The following is a 19,921-nucleotide window of genomic DNA, read 5'->3' as shown; positions in this document are numbered from 1 at the left end:
AAATAATAAGCTAAAACAGATGTAACATTAAGCTGCTGAAGCTATGAGTTCTGGGACTCCGTGAGATTTACAGTGATCTGTGTGGGGAGGGGAAGGCAGGCTGTGCTTGGAAACATTCAGTGTGCTTCTGGTAAGTGGCCTGAAGAAATCTCAGAAGAAAGGCACTAGAATCTATAAATCTTAATTAATTTGCTACTATTTATTCTATTGAAATAAATGTTCTCCTCTATATTGAATTTTACATTTACAGTGCTATATACTTTTCAAAAAAATACCCAGATTAAATTACTTTAGATCCCACAAAAACTGTATTTCTCCTTGAATATATGTGGAACATATATTGTGAAAATGTATGAATATATAACATACCTTATAAACTAATATTATGAATAAAAACACCAAGATAAACATCTATCCCCACAGAAGAATTTTCTGGAGCAGAAGTGGTTTCCTAATTTGAACTCCTGGGTAAGTCACTTTTCTAGGACTGGGACTAATCATTCTCACCTGAAAACACATTGATTCAGGTCAAATGTTTGACCTGGCGTCGTTAATAGTAGACATGCCTACATCCCATTTGAGGGTATCTGAGTTTTGACACCTGCAGCCATATCCTGACTCCAGCTTGCCACTAATGCAAACCTTAGGAGACAGCAACGATGGCTCAAGTAATGGTGAAAATCCTGGATTGAGTTCCTGGCTACCAGCTTCAGCTGCGGCCCAATCCTGGCCATTGTAGGTATGCAGGGGTGCAGGTACTTGGGGAGTGAATCAGTGAATAGGAGCTCTCTGTCTCTCAAGTAAACAAGTGTGTGTGTGTGTGTGTGTGTGTGTGTGTGTAAAATATACACACATATATATCCTTTCCAGTTCAGGAGATTCCAACTTCATTACACATGTTTTGCCATATTTCTAATAATGCAATAAGTAAAACTTGAACAAACTATATAATGGGTCTTATTTTTAAAAATGGTCTTCAGCAGTATAAATAATTACAACTCTCCTAAGAATTTATTGTGTAAATGTAAATGAAGGATGAATATGTTCTTAACATAAAGCTCACTAATTACTGCATATCCAGAGAACTAATTTGCTGTATAAGGGTAAGAATATTTCTGCTACTGGTTCTAGATGATAAAACTACAGGCTGATTTTCATTTATGTCACAACTCAAAAATAATCCATTCTGAAAGAGGAAGGGGTATTTTTTTTACAGTCCCAGAGAGACCAACTAAAAATCTCTATGTAAACCAAGTTGTTTTAGAAAGTATGAACAAAATAGATGAGATATTTATGAGAATTTGAGGACAGTTACTACTCTTCTGAGTTCAGCTATTTGGCAAAGATCTGAATTGGCTTTAAAAATCTTATAATCCAGTTTAGTGTTCACCAACAATAACAAAAATTCAGCAGTGAATTGCAACACACTGCTCCTTGGTTGAGCACAGGGTAGGTAGTTGGGAGGACAGGAAAATAGGTCTGAAGGAGTTAGGACTATTTGAAGTAGGAGGAATCTTACAGATTCAGGCAAATTCACCTTTTTTTTTTTTTTTGTAAATGGAAAACTTGAGGTTCAGCCATCAAAGTGATCTGATCCAAATCACATACTCAGGTCAGACAGATCTGGCAAGGCTTGTGACACTAAGTTTTGTGCATATTCTCCATCGCAACTTGAACTCTGGAACTCACTTGATTATTTTTATGACTCGGTGTGTAACTGGGAGGTTATGGGCCAAAACATGGAGGAATTTTTACTCTACCTGCTATCCAATATTTTCACAAATCCATAGTCATTGAGGCAGTGGTATGCACTGATAGAGAATTCCAAAATACGGCTCTGTGCCATTGGAGGGAACCTTCCCCTCTCCTCCAGAGCATACGGCAGCAAAGGCGAAGCTTTACCCTTGAAGACACAGACACCGAGAAGGCCCCGAACCAAGAGGCCCTGCTAAGTGCTCCCTAGTGCATTCCCCTCAGATCACACCTGTTGTTCAATCATGCTTTCCTACCACTGTCCACTCTGCTTTCATCCTAACCACAAAAGTTATCTCATTTCTCTATTTCTGGAGGACCCCATTTCCAAAGGTTCTTAGGTCATGGAAACCAGAATTAAATTGACACGCTTTTTCTTTTCTAACTGTAGATGTCTTAGTCACGAACCGTAAGATAGGTGAACAAAAGATAAAACTTTTTATCCTTGACATACAAAGCTGAACAAAAACATTGGTGTAACACAGTGGAGTGCCTACAAATTAGACTCCCCCACACGGAGAGCCTTGCTACATAGAAGTGGCATATTTATGAATCAGAAGTCATTGATGGCCAAGAAACAGTGTTTGACAAAGTGCTTACCCATATAAAAACAACTCTGGTCACTGCTTTGTACTCTATACACACATAAAACAATTCCAGATTCATGAAATGTAAAAAAAAAAAAAAGATGAAATTTTTATAAGAACATGGCTCTGACATAAGAATGGGGAGGATTTCTTAAACAAAATGCAAAATCACAAGTGATAAAGAGAAAGATTCATTAATCCAAATACATTTCAAAATGCATCACAGTCCAAATAGTTGGCACGCAGCCATCACGTGAGAAACCTGGATGAACTCCCAGGCTCTGTGGTGTGGCTCAGCCCTGGCTGTTACAAGCATTTGAGGAAATGAACCAGAAGATGAATACTTTCCATATATACAGATGTCTGCTTCTCTTTCTCTGCTTCTCAAGCAAAAGTAAGCAATAAACATTAAAAAAAAAAAAAAACCCAAAGGCCTCAAAGGACAATGCTGTGCTGATATACAGGTGTTTATCTGTCAATATCCATTGAACTTGGGGCTAGCACTGTGGCATGTTAGCTAAGCTTCCCTCTGCAGCACCGGTATCCCATATGGGCATCAGTTAGGATCTTGGCTGCTCTGCTTCCAATCCAGCTCCCTGTTTATGTCTAGGAAAACAGTGGAGAATGGCTCAAGTGTTGGGGACCCTGCACTCATGTGGGAGACCCAGAGGAAGCTCCTGACTCCAGGTTTCATATCATCTCAGCTCTGGCCATTATGGCATTTTGGCAGTGAACTAATGGGTAGAAGATATCTCTCTCTCAGTGTGTCCTTCCTTTTCTCTTTATAAATCTGCCTTTCAAATTAAAATAAAATAAATTTAAAAAAAATTCATTGAACTGACTTGTGTATTCTATTTGTATCTATCATACTCTAATTTCTTAAAGTTTACTGCGGCAAGCATTTCATCTGGTGATTACGATATCTATTAGGGACCTGGGGTAATGGCTCAACTGGATAATCCTCACCCTTCAAATGCCTGGATCCCATATGGACACCAGTTCTAATCCCGGCAGCTCCACTTCCCATCCGGCTCCCTGCTTGTGGCCTAGAGGAGCAGTTGAGGATGGTACAAAGCTTTGGGACCCTGCACCCAGGAAAGAAAAATTCATCTAGATGTTCACAGGGAAATAATCATAGAAACACTGTGATGACAAAAAAAAAAGTAAATAATCTAAAAGTCCAATCAATTAAAAAAACAGATTTGGGCCCAGTGTTGTAGTACAGTGGATCAAGTGGCAGCCTGTGATGCCATCATCCCATGTCAGAGCACTGATGTGAGTCCCAGCTACTCTGCTTCTAATCCAGCTGCCTGCTAATGTGCTTGAGAAAGCACAAGATGGACCAAGCATGTGGGAGACCAGGATGGAGTACCTGGCACCAGCCTGGCTCAGACCTGGCTGGCTACTTCAACCATCTGGGGGAATGAAACAACAGATAGTGAAATCTCTCTCACCAACCCTTGCCTTTCAAATAAATCTGTTTTTTGTTTTTTGTTTTTTGTTTTTTTGTTAAGATTGACTTACTTTCATTGTAAAGTCAGATATACAGAGAGGAAGAGAGACAGAGAAGAAGATCTTCCCACCAATGATTCACTCCCCAAGTAACTGCAACGGCCGGTGCTGAGCCTATCCAAAGCCAGGAGCCAGGAGCTTCCTCCAGGTCTCCCATGCGGGTACAGGGTCCCAAGGGCCATCCTCGACTGCCTTCCGAGACCACTAGCAGGGAGCTGGATGGGTAGTGGGGCCGCCCGGATTAGAACTAGTGAGTCTATGGGACCCCAGCGCATACGAGGCAAGGACTTTAGCCACTAGGCTACCGTGCCGGGCCCTCAAATATTTTTTTTTAATTTAATAAATTACAATATTGTCAGACAATAGAACATCATTAGGCTGGAAAAAAAGCTAAATTTATCAAGACAAAATTTTATAAAAATAATATTAAGTGGAAAGAGAAATTTACAAAAGTAGATAATGATCTGAGGTCATGACCTGGCCTCATCTTTACTGGGAAAGGACCAAAACCCTTTGTGGGGAGTCAGGGAGTGGGAGCCTGGGGGAGTCCCGTGACACGCGAGGCTCTAAGCACCACTGCCACATCCAGAAGGCCAAGTACAGGCCAAGCCCCGGACTCAGACAGGAACAGGGTTCATGTTTGCTGCCGTCCTTGCAGTCTCCATTTCGCTAATCTCTAGCTCCCAGAGGACACGTCCAGGCAGGACACAGCCAGGGGGTGAAGGAGTGACCTCAGCTACCTCAAGGAAGAGTGGCAGAGAACTTCCTCTACAGGTCAACCTGGAAAGCCCAGCACAGACAAGCACTGGCCAGGCCCACCAGGAAGATGATGACATGTGGGCCTTTGAAGTTTGCTGGAGAGTTGTCATTCTGGCATCTCTGCTCCATTATTCTGGAGTCCCTCCTATGGGGGTGGGGAGGAGCATCCTGTGCCTGTCGCTGTTATCTTTTCTTTTTTTTTTTAACCTTCTTTGTCCAACTGCTATATATGGGGAACTGAGTGGGAGAAGAGAACTAGGGGATTATTTTGATAACCAACACACACTTTCACTGCATCCCTTGTCTTCAGGTATGGTGTCTACCCTCTCAGTGAGCTGTACCTGGCTTCCTCCTGCTTGCAGGCTGTTTTGTAATCTGCAGAGATCAAGCAATCACATTCCTGCCGTACAGGATAAACCATACAGGGAGACCTAGGAGTCTACCAGCTTAGTACCAATCCTCCGTAGCTTGTGGCTCTCCTGACCCCTATATCCCTCAGACCACCAATCCTGAGCCTTTTAGGACTTGTGTTATAAACCCCTCTGTTTCTCATCTTTTTTGAGTGTCAGTTAAGGAAGTGGTTGTTTCAGATTTACTAAGTCTCTCCCCAGTCGTGCAATAGCTCTCCAACTTGGAAAGGCTGCAGTGCTGGAGTCCTGGTGGCATGGAAAAGCAGCCCAAGAGCGAGCTGGCTGCTAACAGAACCGCCAACAAGGCAGTGTCTGTTACGTGTGAATTCTCAGGAGGTTCCCATAGTTCAGTGAGAAGAGGTTCATGCCTTAAAATTAAACATTTCTCTGTGTGTAGTTTAAGTAGAGGTTCAAGAGCGATTGAAATTATACGTGTGTGTGCAAATCACCATCTTTACCTACCAGTTTATATAACCATACGACTTAGTGGCTCATTCCTTAGAGATACATTTTTGAATTTTAATTTGCAAGAGAGATAGAGAAAGCTCCCTCTCTGCTAGTTCACACTCCAGATGCCCCCAAAAGTTGGGACGAGAGCCAGGAACTCAATCCAGGTCTACCACTTGGGTGGTAGAATCCCAAGCACTTGAGCAATCAGTGCTGACTTGCATGGGGTGCTCGAGTCTGGGGCTGGAGCCAGAGATTGAACCCAGACACTCCTTTATGGGATGCAGGCATTTTTAACCTACATCTTAATTACCAGACTAAATGCCTGCCCTCTTTTATGTTTTTAAAATATCATGTAATTAAGGAACAGGTTGTGAAACTGCACTATAGTTATGAGGGCATCATCCTGCCTCTATTGACACCTTGAAAATGTCATTAGGTTTAGATAGGGCAGAATCACAGTCTGAGATCATAAGGAACAACCCTCCCCACTTCATTTTTTTGTTTTGTTTTGTTAAGATTTACATATTTATTTGAAAAGTAGATTTAGAGAGAAGAGGAGACACAAATGGCCATAATAGCTGGGACCAGCTGGGGCTGCAGCTGAGCCAGGCTTAAGCTAGGTACCAGAAATGTATCCTGGTCTCCCCTATGGCAGCAGGCATTCAAGTAATATGGCCCATCTTTCACCGCTTTCCCAGGCACTTTAGCAGGGAGATGGATCAGAAATGGAGCAGCCAGGGTATGAACCAGTGTTCCTATGCGATGTTGACTTAACTGCTGCATCACATCGGCTCCCTCCTTATTTTCGAAAAGAGGAACTGTTCAGAGGTTGGCATGATCTGTCAAAGAACAATAGTAGCAGAACTAGAGTTATCTGTAGAAATGCCTGCTTATGGAGCAGAGTTCTTCCACTCCCTACTGAGCAGAGACTGCAAGGCAGCCAACAAGTTCCAGGGTCGGGGAGAGGCAGGACCAGCAAACAGCGAAGGGGAAAGGAAGAAGTATCTTTAAGGAGATTGTTTCCTGTACAGACCCGACAGCACCCTGAACCCACGTGGTGGGAAAACTTGCAACATTTTTGGGTCTCTGGTCACTACCACTTCACCCATGCCACAACCAGACCAATTTGGCCTAGGCAAGGAACCCCTTCCTATGCTACAGCCCAGTTCATGCCAGACCAGCAGTCGCCACACAAGAGGCCTGCAGCTGGGTCCCTGGGGTCCCTCTCCATCCCTCACCATGCCCTGTCCTGAACTCTGCTCCTGCAATATCTCATGTTTTTCAAAAAATTCCGAACACTGCCTCTGTCCTCCAGTCCTGTGGAGGTCTCTGTGCTCTGAGTCCAGCTCACTCTAGTGCAGGACCATGCCTTTCTCACAGGGGCTCCTCGTGGTCTTTGCCCTGCCAGTTTTGCTTAGGAGTAGTTTTTCTCTTTTCTTTTTCCCTCATCAGCCTTCAGTCCAGGCCTTTGTTCACCTGTGATGAGAAGAGTTTCCTTTGCAGACCAGCGCCCTTCCTCTGCGTGAGGCCCATAGCCACCCACTGATGGGTGCAGCTGGCTCCTCCTAACTGATTGGTGGGAAGAAGAGACACTAGAGGACTCAGGCTTCTTTACTCTCTGAAAAGCTATATTTAAACACCAGCTTCACATGTCTGGTGGGGCCGCCTCTGCGCTCAGTTTAGCACATCCACTGGTCACTCCCCAAATGCCTGCAACAGCCAGAGCTGAGATGATCCGAAGCCAGGAGCATCTTCCAGGTCTCCCACATGAGTACAGGTTCCCAAGGATTTGTTTGGCCATCCTCTACTGCTTTCCCAGGTCACAAACAGGAAATGGGATGGGAAGTGAAGCAGCTGGGACACAAACTGATGCCCATATAGGATGCCAGTACTTGGAGGTAGAAGATTAGCCAGCTGAGCCAACACAACAGCCCCTGTCCTAGCTTCTTAAGTGCCTGATCCTAGATTCCACATCCTGTTCTGGCACACCAAGAGGTCTACACAGAGCTCTGTCCACCAAAAACCACTGCCACCTTTCGGTGGTCCACGACATATGTATTCCATGCAGCCCATGAATACTGTGGATGGCTGGGTTCAACTGTTTCTAAGAAAATTACTTGAAATTAAGAGCATTTTCTTGGGCAGGGCTCATTTTATAGGGGGCTAAGTTTGAATCCCAAACACATTATTTAACTTACAAGAACACAGCCTAATGATGGAAATGAGAAAATAATTTGGAAAGTCCAAATTGCATTTCCCTGAATGTCCCAGAACCCTGCAGCCAGGCAGGTGAGAGGAAGGCTCCAGTTCTGTCCACCAAGAAAATTCAGAGTGTGGGGAGTGAGGAACCAGAGCAGCGCCTGGAGAGCAGGGCCTCCTGCCTTTCCCGAGACTGGGCAGCATGGGCACCAGCAGGAGCCAGGAACCGGGTGGGGGTACACCAACATTTGGAAGTTTAAAGAATGTTAGCATCCTGTTCTCAAAGTCTACAGTGCATTCAGAAATTATTGGTCTGTAGTTTTATTAAGTCTTCAAACTTTTTAAGGGCCCTTAATGCCAATGATTTTTAGAGCTATCTCAAAACAAAAAACCTGTACTTAAAATTGCAACATAATTTTGATAGGAATATTTTGTTAATTTTTTTACAATGCAGATTTGTGTACAGCTGTAGAATTAAACTTAGCAATCATGGGGGGAAAGGTCTGCTAAATGTTTAGAGACTTCAAATCAATGTTTTTCTTATAGTAGACAGTTTTCCCAAATACTCAGTTACCTACCAAAACAAACACTGAAATAATTAAAGTTTCTTACACATCTCAGCAACCATGACCTGAATGAGGGAAACTGAATTTATATATTATTTGAAGCAGTCAACCAACCAAATATTTTTATATGAAAAACCTACCTTTTAATTTTTTTCTTAATTTTAAAGATTTATTTATTTTTATTGGAAGTCAGATTTACAGAGAGAAGGAGAGACAGAGGGAAAATCTTTCATCCTCTGGTTCACTCCCAAAGCGGCCACGACAGATGGAACTGTTCTAAAGCCAGGAGCTTCTTCCTAGTGTCCCACGCAGGTGCAGGGTCCCAAGGCTTTGGGTTGTCCCTGACTGCTTTCCCAGGGCACAAGCAGGGAGCTGGTAGGGAAGTAGAGCAGCCAGTATATGAACCAGCATCCATATGGGATTCCAGTGCGTGCAAGACAAGGACTTTAGCCACTCACTAGGCTACCACACTGGGCCCAAAAAAACCTCTTTTAGAATATTTTAGAATATTTTATTAATTTAAAAGTCAGAGTTAGGTCCCGGCGCTGTAGCCTAATGGCTGAAGTACTTACCTTGCACACGCCAGGATCCCATATGGGTGTCAGTTCTAATCCAGGCAGCCCTGCTTCCTATCTATTTCCCTGCTTGTAGCCTTGGAAGGCAGTCAAGAATGGTCCAAAGCTTTAGGACCCTGCACCTGCATGGGAGACCCGGAAGACGTTCCTGACTCCTGGCTTCGAATTGGCGCAGCTCTGAGCTGCTTGGTGAGTGAATCATCGGGTGGAAAAGATCTTCCTCTCTGTCTCTCCTCTTCTTTGTATATCTGCTTTCCAATGAAAATAAAATTTTTTTAAAAAGATAAATCTTTAAAAAAAGAAAGAAAGAGAAAATCTGTGCATTGGCTCATTCCCTAAGCAGCTGTACTGACTGGTACCAGCCAGTACCATGCCCTGTTGAAGTCAGGAACCAGGAGAATCTTCCAAGAAGAAGGGACTCAAGGACTTGGGTCATCCTTTGCTGCTTTTCCCAAGCCATTAGCAGGGAGCTAGATTGGAAGTGGTACAGCCAGCATTACAGGCAGTGACTTTAACCACTGTACCACAATGCTAGCCCCACAATTTCTATTGTTGAAGTAGTGAAAGGGCCTGAAATGATGACTCAATTGGCTAATCCTCCACCTCCAAGTACCGAATCCCATATGGGTGCAAGTTTGCATCTCAGTTACTCCACTTCCCATCCAGCTTGCTGCTTGTAGTCTGGGAAAGCAGTAGAGGATGGCCCAGGCCTTGGGACCCTGTACTCAGCTCCTGCCATTGTGGCTATTTGGGAAATGAACCAGTGGATGGAGGATCTTTCTATCCTTTGTAAATCTGCCATTCCAATAAACATAAATAAATCTAACAAAAAAAGAAAGAAGCGAGAAAAACCTTAATTTCTAATGTTTGGTTAATCCAGACTAGCTGAGCCACTTTCCTTCACATTCTCATTTAGCCAATGAGCTGTGGATCAGATGCAATTTTGCGAAAAAAGGATCTGGCGGTTTCCCTTGGTTTAGGGCACTAGGCATTGAGTTGTTTATTGTTCTTACAGATGTCTTCAATTTTACACTGACTTGAATCTCCATTCCTATGGGTGATGTGTTGCAACATCCGCTTTGCTCTTCTATGTCGCAGTGGGAATACAGCCATCTTAGGGCTTCAGGAAGCACACATCCAAAAATGGATTCAATTGTGAAAGTTCATTCCATTTAAACAAAGCTGGTTTCCTGCCTTTTCTCCTATGTAAACCACACTGGCTTTTAAGGTGATTCTATATTTGTTTTAAAGACCTCAAGAATAGGAGACTTGGCCAAAATTCCTGAAGCACAGAAAATGATCAGTCTTCATATCCCACAGTCTTAAACCTCTGATAAATAACTCCCTAAAATGCCTCACACACACACACACACACACACACACAAACACCCCACAAGTATCTGAGCTACTGGGAAATTATATCTGAATAAATAAATCTTCCAAAATGTCTTTACAGAATATTTTAAAGATCCACTTGCTTGCTTTCACTTCAGAAATCCTAATACAACGTATAAATAGTTGAATAAAAAGTAGATAAAATAAAGATTCTGTCTTTTTTAAATTATCAACAACATTATCTTCAAGTTTATACCACTCTCTATTGAATATGTCAACATATTTTAAATATTGGCTAGTTTAAAGTTAAGTATAATGCCAGAACTTAAAATAATCAGAATGCAAGATGAGTCACAGATTCCACAGGCATGAAGTCCTAGTTTGTGGTGCTTTGTTTCTACCTGGGCCTGGCGTGGCCCAGCATCACCAGTCACAATGAAACCCGAAGGATAAACAGCTGGAGAGAAGCTGCCCACCATTAAGTCCATCACCTTTTCAAAACCACAAGTAAATCTAAATTGCTGTTAAATTCAGCCTCATACTTTCTCTCAACGCAATCTGATAAGTTCAGCCCTAAACCTCACTACTTCCTGGGCAATAGAAGACAACACCTCTTACACATGGCACATCACTTCCTATGGACAATATCCCTTATATTCAAACAATAGCCTTTACATGGGATGCAAAGGAAAATATAAAAAACAAGAAATAAACAGATGTAAGCTCACATAGATCAGTCCCCATGAGAGTTTCTCCTCCTTTGGATCTCTGAAATAAGTGAAACCAAAACTAACAGCTAAAGTCAATGAAATATTTTCTATAACCTAGACACCTATGCTGCCTTATCTAATCTTTGCACACACTGTAGAGACCATTGTTATCCCTATTTTCCAAGTGAGAAAACTGATGCTTTGAGAAATGAAGTCACTTTCCCGAGGTCACTCAGTCAGCAGATGGTGAGTTAAACTGAAACCTTTGCAATCTAAACCTGGTTTTTAATCTCAATCAGTGCTCAACAGAATCACCTCACAGCACCTGCTCACACGGCTACTTGCAGCATTAATTGTCTTCTTTTCATTACACTGTGAAAGCATCACCTATTCCATGGGAGAGGCACCTGGATCCTTCATGAAAAGATCATCTTGTGAAATAACTCAATGTACAGATCTTAGTAAACGCATTCATATTTTCTTTTAGATTTGTTAAGTTACAATCTTTATATAATAGGCACCATTTCTCTAGTCTGATCGACCAATTTTGACAAATATTGAGATATACCATATGTCTATCACCTCAAGGATTCCCCTGGCTCTTTTGCTGTCAGTTCCCACAATCTCTACTGCCAGCCCCAACAAACCACTCAGCTGTTTTCTTGCCTTGTAGCATAGTTTTGACCATGGTTATTACTTTAGCTATAAAGCATAGTGCAGTATGTACTCTTGTGTCTATTTTAGTCTAGCACGTTTCTGAGATCCACCCATTTCTGCATTTCTCAGTAGTTAGCTCTTTTTATTTCAGAGTAATATTCCATTAACTATAATATATTCTAAAATGTTTTATCCCATGTATCTGCTGATAAACACTTGGGCTTGTGGTAGGAACATTCAGACAAGCCTTGAAGTAAAATTCCCTAGGTCACATGATAATTGTACCTATACAAACATTCCAACTGCTCCGCATCCTTAACAACACTTCATATTATCATTTTTTAAAATTTTCACTATTTTTAGTGGGTAGCAGTATCTTGTAATTTAAGTTAATACTTTCCTGATGATTGAAAATATTTAATATTTGCTCTCATATTCATGCAGCTTCCTATGTATCTTATTTTTTTCATACCTTTCAAATGTATATTGTGAAGGTTAGCAAGTGAAAATATTTTCCTTACAAATTAGAGAAAATTAAAGAAGTGTTGCTCCTCTGCACTGTACCGATCTGGAAGAGGTTACTTTTAATCTCCCAATGATGATAACCTACTGTAAACTGTTTATTGAGATGCTGCCCTGTTTAGACAATGACTCTTTCTTCCTATCCCTGAGACAAGCACAAATTGAACAACTCAAAGTGTTTGAAATGATTCAAACTGAACTAATTCAAAGCAGTTAGCACACTTTAGCTGAAACAGAAAGCGCCACTAGAAAGGAAGAAGCTGGAATTCTATTTTATCAAGATTTATTTATGTAACTCTCCATTCTAATATAAACACCATTTCCATGTATTATGCTGTCTGACATTACATCATTTATTATTTAGACACCATAACTACAAAGACTTATAAATTACACTTGTTAGAAAATAAAATCAGTTACAATCTACCTGCTTCTGTTAGAGTAACAAAAATTCCTTTTGGGTGGGCATTTAGCCTAGCAGCTAAGACACCAGTTAGGGTGCCTGCATCTAACATAAGAGTCCTTGGGAGGCAATGGCAGTAGCTCAGGATATTGGGTCCCCGTAACCCACACGGGGATCCTGGATCAAGTTGCAAGCTCTCAGGTTTGACTTAGCCCAGGCACAAGCCCCAGCCCATGGAGGATTTTGGGGAGTAATACAGACTAGAATACTCTGTCTTTCTGCCACTCAAAAACCATCTTTTCACCTTTACATGCTAGCTTTTCTTGGGTTCATTTCTCATCTCACAAGTTGTTTGGCCTCCTGGGACTAGCACAGGGTAGACTAATGTGGGACTTACCTCTTGTTTTCCTTTTGGCTTTCTAAACGGACAAGCCCACAGTGAGTTCCCGTGCCTCACAGCTCCGTGGGCCACTCTGACTGCTGTTCTCTGACTCAACCTCCTCAACCTCGGAGCCCATTCACAAGATAAAACTGAATGCCAATAGCTAAAACAAAAATCTTATTATTTTTTACCTGCCATCCTTGGTGAGTAAAATTTTGCTTTCTTGATGGTAGTAATAAATATCATATCCCAAAGGAGTAAAGATTAAAATTCACAAACCCTGTTGGAAGATAAGATGACGAATAACAGTTATTGACTTGGGCTCCCGTTTCCACACTTTAAACACAACTATGAATGTCTCATGACATACCATGGTCAAGCTTCGCTCAGAACCTTGCATTTTTAAAAGTTGCTTGTCTTAGAAGATATGTGAGCTTTGGATTAAGATATGATCTTCAGGGCCCGGCGCCATGGCCTAGTGGCTAAAGTCCTTGCCTTGAACGCCCCAGGATCCCATATGGGCGTCAGTTGTAATTTCGGCAGCTCCACTTCCCATCCAGCTCCCTGCTTGTGGCCTGGGAAAGCAGTCGAGGACGGCCCAAAGCTTTGGGACTCTGCAAACGTGTGGTATACCTGGAAGAAGTTCCTGGATCCTGGCTTCGGATCAGCATAACATTGGCTGTTGCGCTCACTTGGGGAGTGAATCATCGAATGAAAGATCTTTCTCTCTGTCTCTTCTCCTCTCTGTATATCTGACTTTCCAATAAATAAATAAATATTTTTTTAAAAAAGATATGATCTTTAGATTCTTCCATATGAATGTTTAATAAACCCAAAGAAGGAATAAAGAGAGAACTCCTGATGTAATTTGAAATATCTGCAGGCTAGGCCCATTATGGCACTGAAAACTCCTGCGATACAGAATTGCATGTCACCTGCAATTTTTTGTTAAAGATTTAATTATTTATTATGAAAAGAAGCATCCCAGACCCTATGGGATTGTATTATAAAAGTCAAAATAAAAAACATTTAAATAAAAAAAGCATTACAGAGAGAGAAGGAGAGACAGAGAGATCTTTCATCTGTGGGTTCATTTCCCAAATGGCAACTACAGCCAGGGGCCAATCTAAAGCCAGGAGCTTCTTCCAGGCCTCCCACACAGCATAAGAGCCCAAGCACTCTGATTGTTCTCTGCTACTTTCCCAAGCATATCAGCAGGGAGCTGGATCAGAAGTGGAGCAGCTAGGACCTCAACTGGTGCCCAAATGGGATACGCATGCCATGGGTGATGGTTTTACCCACTATGCTACAGTGCCAGTTCCATCTGCAATTTTTTTCTCTTTTTTTTTTTTTAAAAAAGATTTATTATTTATTTTTATCAGAAAGGCAGATTTACAGAGAGCAGGAGAGATAACACGAAAGATCTTGCATCCTCTGGGTCACTTCCCAAGTAGCCGCAACAGCTGTAGTTTAGTTGATCCAAAGCCAGCAGCCAGGAGCCTCTTCTGGTCTCCCATGCAAGTACAGTGTCCCAAAGCTTTGCATCATTGCCCACTGCTTTCCCAGGCCACAAGCAGGGAGCTAGATGGGAAGTGAAGCAGCTGGAACATGAACTGGTGCCCATATGGAATTCTGGCACTTGGAGGTGGAGGATCAGGCAATTGAGCCATCGCACCCGGCGCCAAAGTCTTTATTTTACCTCAGACTCCCTATCTCTGAACTTTTGAATATGTTATTCCTTCTCTACTTACAACATTGGGATTATAATAAATGCTTTTCCCTCCTGACAGTAAAAGAAGTATCTGTAACAAAGCTTTGAATTGCAACATAAATTCAAGCTACTATTATTTTTAGTACAGAAAGCCTAAAAATAAATAGCATATTGTCCTAACTTTTTCTTAATTTTAAATGGCTCAAATTAAATTTCTGTGGTACTTTTATTTGACTCTTTAGCAAGAGGTAGACAAAAAATAAAAAAATCATGTGAAAAGAGAGAAATAAGAAGAGGAAATGAATGAGATGAGTTTGGTTAATTGTATTATGCCAAAAATCATTGCAAGAAGTGAGAAGGCAATTCTAAATCAGATAGCTACAAGGACATGAAATCCCCTTCTGAAGCCATTTCAAATCAATGCCCTGTTAGAGAATGAAGCTAAACAAAGAACATATGGCATTACAAAAATTAAATATCAGAAGGCTCAAATAGCTAAATGGTTTCCATGATTACAAATAAAGAAGGGATATTAGTTGGTAAGTGGATCCAAGTGTCAAGAATGAGCATGTAAACCTCCCTAAGGGTTAGCATGTCCCGATTCTTTTCATAGTAAAAAACTAAGCATCAGACATTTCTGCTTCTTGATCTAATTCTGAAACCTTTGGGGGCCAGTGACTAACCACTGAATCTCAACAGTCAGTTTCGTCTTCTCTCAGTAAGTACAACTGCCTCCGAGGCAAACAACAACAGCCTTACATCCTTACATCTAATTGGCAGAATATCCCCTTACTACATTTTAAGATTGTGAGTAGTAGTTACTCTTTATTTTCATGATGAAAACTATAAAATATTTAGTCTTTTAGTAAGAAAAAGGTAAAGGGCAGGAAGATTAAAAAAAAAAAAAAAAAGGTAGTTGAATGTATGTGAAAATAGAAGCTCCAGAGTAGGATTTGCTTACAGTTAAGATGCTAGTGAAGACATCCATGTCTAAAATTTAGGGCCCGGAGCAGTGACTGCTGGGGTCCAATATGGGTGCTGGTTCGTGTTCCCGCTGCTCCACTTCCCATCAAGCTCCCTGCTTATGGCCTGGGAAGGCAGTATACGACAGCCCAAAGCCTTAGGACCCTGCACCAAGGTGTAAGACTTGGAGGAGGCTCCTGGCTCCTGACTTCAAATTGGCTCAGTTCTAGCTGCTGCAGCTATTTGGTGAGTGAACCAGCAGATGGAAGACTTTTCTTTCTGTCTTTCCTTCTTTCTGTAAATCTGCGTTTCCAATAAGAATAAATACTACAGGGCCCGGCGCGGTGGCGCAAGTGGTTAAGTCCTCGCCTTGCACGCCCGGGATCCCATATGGGCGCCGGTTCTAATCCCGGCAGCCCCGCTTCCCTTCCAGCTCCCTGCCTGTGGCCTGGGAAAGCAGTTGAGGACGGCCCAAAGCTTTGGGACCCTGCACCCGCGTGGGAGACCCGGAAGAGGCTCCTGGCTTCGGATCGGCATAGTATCGGCCCATTGCGGCTCACTTGGGGAGTGAATCATCGGATGGAAGATCTTCCTCTCTCTCTCTCCTCTCTGTATATCCGCCTTTCCAATAAAAAATAATAAAAATAAATCTTTAAAAAAAAAAAAAAAAGAATAAATACTACAAATAACAAAATAATTCAAAGTGCCCAGGTTTGACTGCTTCCTGACTGCTGCTTCCTGCTTATGCAGACTGTGAGGACAGCAGGAGTGAATGGGCTCCACTCACCCATGCTGGAGATCTGCTTTGAACTCCCAGCTTTAGTCTCTGCTCAGTATTGCCACAGTGACATTTGGGGAATGAATCTGCAGGTGTGAATGCACTAGCTCACATACTCTGTTCCTCTCCTTCTCAAAATGAATATAAAGAGAAATTTAAAATGAATAGTTACTTCATCTTCAACATCCTCAAGAGATTCTCTTTTGAAACTTGAGCAAGATGTACTTAGCAATAAACTATTCTCTTCCTCCCACAATCCCAACCCTCATGCAAATTGATGGGTGCTGCAGCCTAGCCCAGCCCAACCAGTCACAGACCCAGTCTTCATTGAATTCTAGTCAGAGTGACCCCCAATAATCCCACTAGACCCACCCTCAGCCCCGCTTTGCGGTGTGTCAGCATGTGCTGTGCCTAGCATGGTCCATCCCACCTCCCATCTGGCTCTATGGGTGCTACAGCTTAGCTCAGCCTGACCCACCCCACAATGCAGCACACACACCTACAGGTGCTGTTGTCTTGCCCAGCCTTCCTTGCCCACTACCAGCCCTGGCTCTTGTGCTCATCAGCAGGAGCTGCAATGAGTGCCCACAGTTGTTTCCCTACCAAGCTGGCTCCCAGCTCCAGATCTTGCACTTGCTAGGGGATACTGCAGTCTAGCCTGTCACACTTACACACGCTCCTGGCACTTGCAGCTGGGGTGCTGTGGCTGGAGCTGGCTCACTGCAAGTCTTGGCATTTACCAGCAGGAGCTCAGCCCAGCCTGGCCCATCACTAGACTGGCCCACCTTCAGTCCCAGCTCAAATGCACACCAGTGGAAGCAGTAGCCCAGAAAGGGATTCTCTAAAGTTCCCCTACCAGGCCGACTCCCAGGCCCAGGTCTGGCATGTGCCAGCAGGTGCTGTGGCCAGTATGAGATGGTTTGCACCCAGTCTCAGCATTTTCCAGCAGTTCTACTGCCTTACTCAGCTTCCTGGGCCTCAGTCCCAGCTCTTGCCAGCAGATGCAGCAGCCTAGCCCAGCCTGATCCATCCCTGTACCCCACGTGAATTGGCTGATGTTACGGTCCAACTCAACATGGTCTGAAACCAATCCTGGCTCTTGGTTGTCCCAGTGTGTGCTGTGGACTGGTCCGGCCCAGCCTGCCCCCGACCCGGTTCACATATATGTCAACAGTTCTCCAGCTTTGCTTAGCCTGGCCTGTCCTGGCCTGCCCCACTCCTAACCTCATCTATTGTACTCCCCAGTACTCTTAGCTATATTACTCCTAGCTGTATTGGTATGGCATCTGCCAGCAGCCTACCAGCAGTGTTCCCCAAGTTCCCCTACCAGGCCCAGGATCTTACATGTGCCAGTGAATGTTGTGACCCTGCTTGGCTTGGTCTGCCCTCAGTTCTGGCCTTGGGGTTTGTTGGTAGGTACTACAGCCTGGTCCAGCCCAAAATTCTTTCAGCCCCAGCTTCTATGGGTATCATGTGGGTTCCATGTCCAACTTGGTTAGGCCTATCCCTGCTCCAACTCTCCACATAAACCAGTGGGTGCTACAGTTTCACGAAGGCAAGTCCACAAGTCCCTTAAAGAATCTGTCCTCTGGAAGATGGATTCCCAATGAAACTGTTGGACATGTACAGACAATGGGATGCTGGACTGTCTGACATTGTCTGTACCAACAAAGTCGGGGTACACTTAAATAAGAGACTGACAGAATTATGATTCCTTTGAAGCACTACACCATTGTAGTAAAATGGGGAAAATCTGTTGGGGGGTAGGAGTTTCGGAGGGGAATCCCAGCCTTTACAAAATTGTACCACATAATTCAAAATTCAAAATAAAAATCTATTTAAAAAAAATCTGTCCTGAGATCCAGTTCTCTTGTCTTCTGGTAGATGCTGCGGCCAAGCCTGATGTGGCCTGCCCTTTGCTCCAACACTCAAGGACATTAGCATGTTCCCCAGCTCTCATGTACACAATGGGCAGTGAGCAATGCTGCTTAGCCCAGCCCAGGTCTCTCGTGTGGGTGGCTACCTTGGCATCATCCAGACATGCCCTCTGGTTTCCCCCTTCTAAACCACTCCATCTCAGTTCCATTGTCTACCTGCAAGTGCAGTGGTTAGATCTGTGGAAGCCCCCAAAAGTCATCCCTTCCCTGTCAAACATGCCCTCAGCCACTCCTACTCCAATATGGCCCTAGACCTTCTTCCCCAGGAAATCTGTGGCAGTGCCCTACCATCACCACCTGGGGTATGGAGTGGTATGTTCTGGTTCAGCATTTTCCACCTTCCACACACATCTTTTAAAAAATAAAATAAAATGAGCTACTATGCCGGCACAGTGGTATAGTTAACACAAGTTTGGCATTAACCAGGCCCCAAATGCCCATCAGCCTCGGCTGTTTTTCTCCCAGCAGTGTTAACACTTGCCTAGGTACAAGGCAACCTAAATAGTTGCCTACAGCCAGGAACCAACACAACCTCAGTGTTATGGCACAACACACAGAGATTGTATTTGGAGAAAGCCTACGACAGTGAAAAATGAAACAAAAGACAGACCTACATTCACAGAAAACAACTCAAAACATGTATCATTTAATACATATCCCATACACATATACTATATATGCATGTATGTATATGTGTATATACATATATATACACTGTATATGTATGTATATATATGTGTGTGTATATATATATATACATATATGAGAGAGTATTTTTAAAAGTTCATGGATAATGTATATAATGAAAAAAACTACATGGATTTAAAAAATATTTTGCAGCAAACCCTTAACTTTTCATTATATCTTTCCACAAACCTGTGAGCAGAACATCATGGACACATAAATAAAACAAATTCTCAGTAGAATAAATACTTAATAGGTGCTAAGCCATTGGTTCTTACAGTATGGTCCCAGGCCTATGATGCAGCTATGGAGATGGGGCCCAGCTTGGGCTTTGACAGGCAGGACCACCGAGTGATTCTGATTCAATTTTGGAACAACTGCTTTACTATACGTATTATTGTCCTTATTTCACAAATATTGGACCATGGCTCAGACTAACTTTGAATCCAAGATGAGATTCTTTTCTAGATAAGGGTAGAAAACATTATTTGGAACTTTATATGCCTCAGAAACCATCTGTGATATAGATAATACTAATGTATAACTCTATTAAATCTGGGAATACAATAGGTAATGTATGTAACTATGATTTTAGGCCATAACGAGTATGAAATTTTGATCATCTCTTCTACCGTCTTTCGCACTTGTGAGAAAACACACTCTTAGTTGCTATATCAGGTCTCTAGCTGCATAATATACAATGAAATTTGAATATAATCTACTTCTTCTTGGCTTCTTATATGCAAGCTTCTCCTCCAGGTTGCAAAATTACACAGTGTAAAGCAGGATGAAGCTGACTCATTTTTATATAGGAAAAAGAATGTTATGTGGCATTCTTCTAGAAAGGGAGTGATTTTCATTTAGTAAATTTCTCCAAGACAAAATGTATTTTATGCTTTCAGCTTACAAGAATGGCTTTTACATGTAAAATACTCTATATTTATGTTATATACTTGACACTTAAAAGAAAGCAGAAGATACAGAGGGAGAGAGAGTTCTTTAATGTAACATTTATTACATCCTAATTGG

At 42.5% G+C, this 19,921-nt stretch overlaps 1 long non-coding RNA gene across 1 annotated transcript in view; it reads right to left on the bottom strand.

Moving 5' to 3' along the window:
• Positions 1 to 13,041: 13,041 nt before the first annotated feature.
• LOC121153487 overlaps positions 13,042 to 19,921 on the bottom strand; it is a 37,685-nt gene continuing 30,805 nt past the window's right edge. Inside the window, exon 3 of the long non-coding RNA XR_005883404.1 lies at positions 13,042 to 13,099. This is a non-coding gene — a long non-coding RNA (uncharacterized LOC121153487). The remainder of the gene's footprint in view (positions 13,100 to 19,921) is intronic.

Source organism: Ochotona curzoniae, unplaced genomic scaffold, assembly GCF_017591425.1.
Source record: "Ochotona curzoniae isolate NIBS_2020 unplaced genomic scaffold, NIBS_Ocur_1.0 contig_2692, whole genome shotgun sequence".
NCBI classification, from domain to species: Eukaryota; Metazoa; Chordata; class Mammalia; order Lagomorpha; family Ochotonidae; genus Ochotona; species Ochotona curzoniae.
This window is presented reverse-complemented; position numbering and strand designations above follow the sequence as displayed.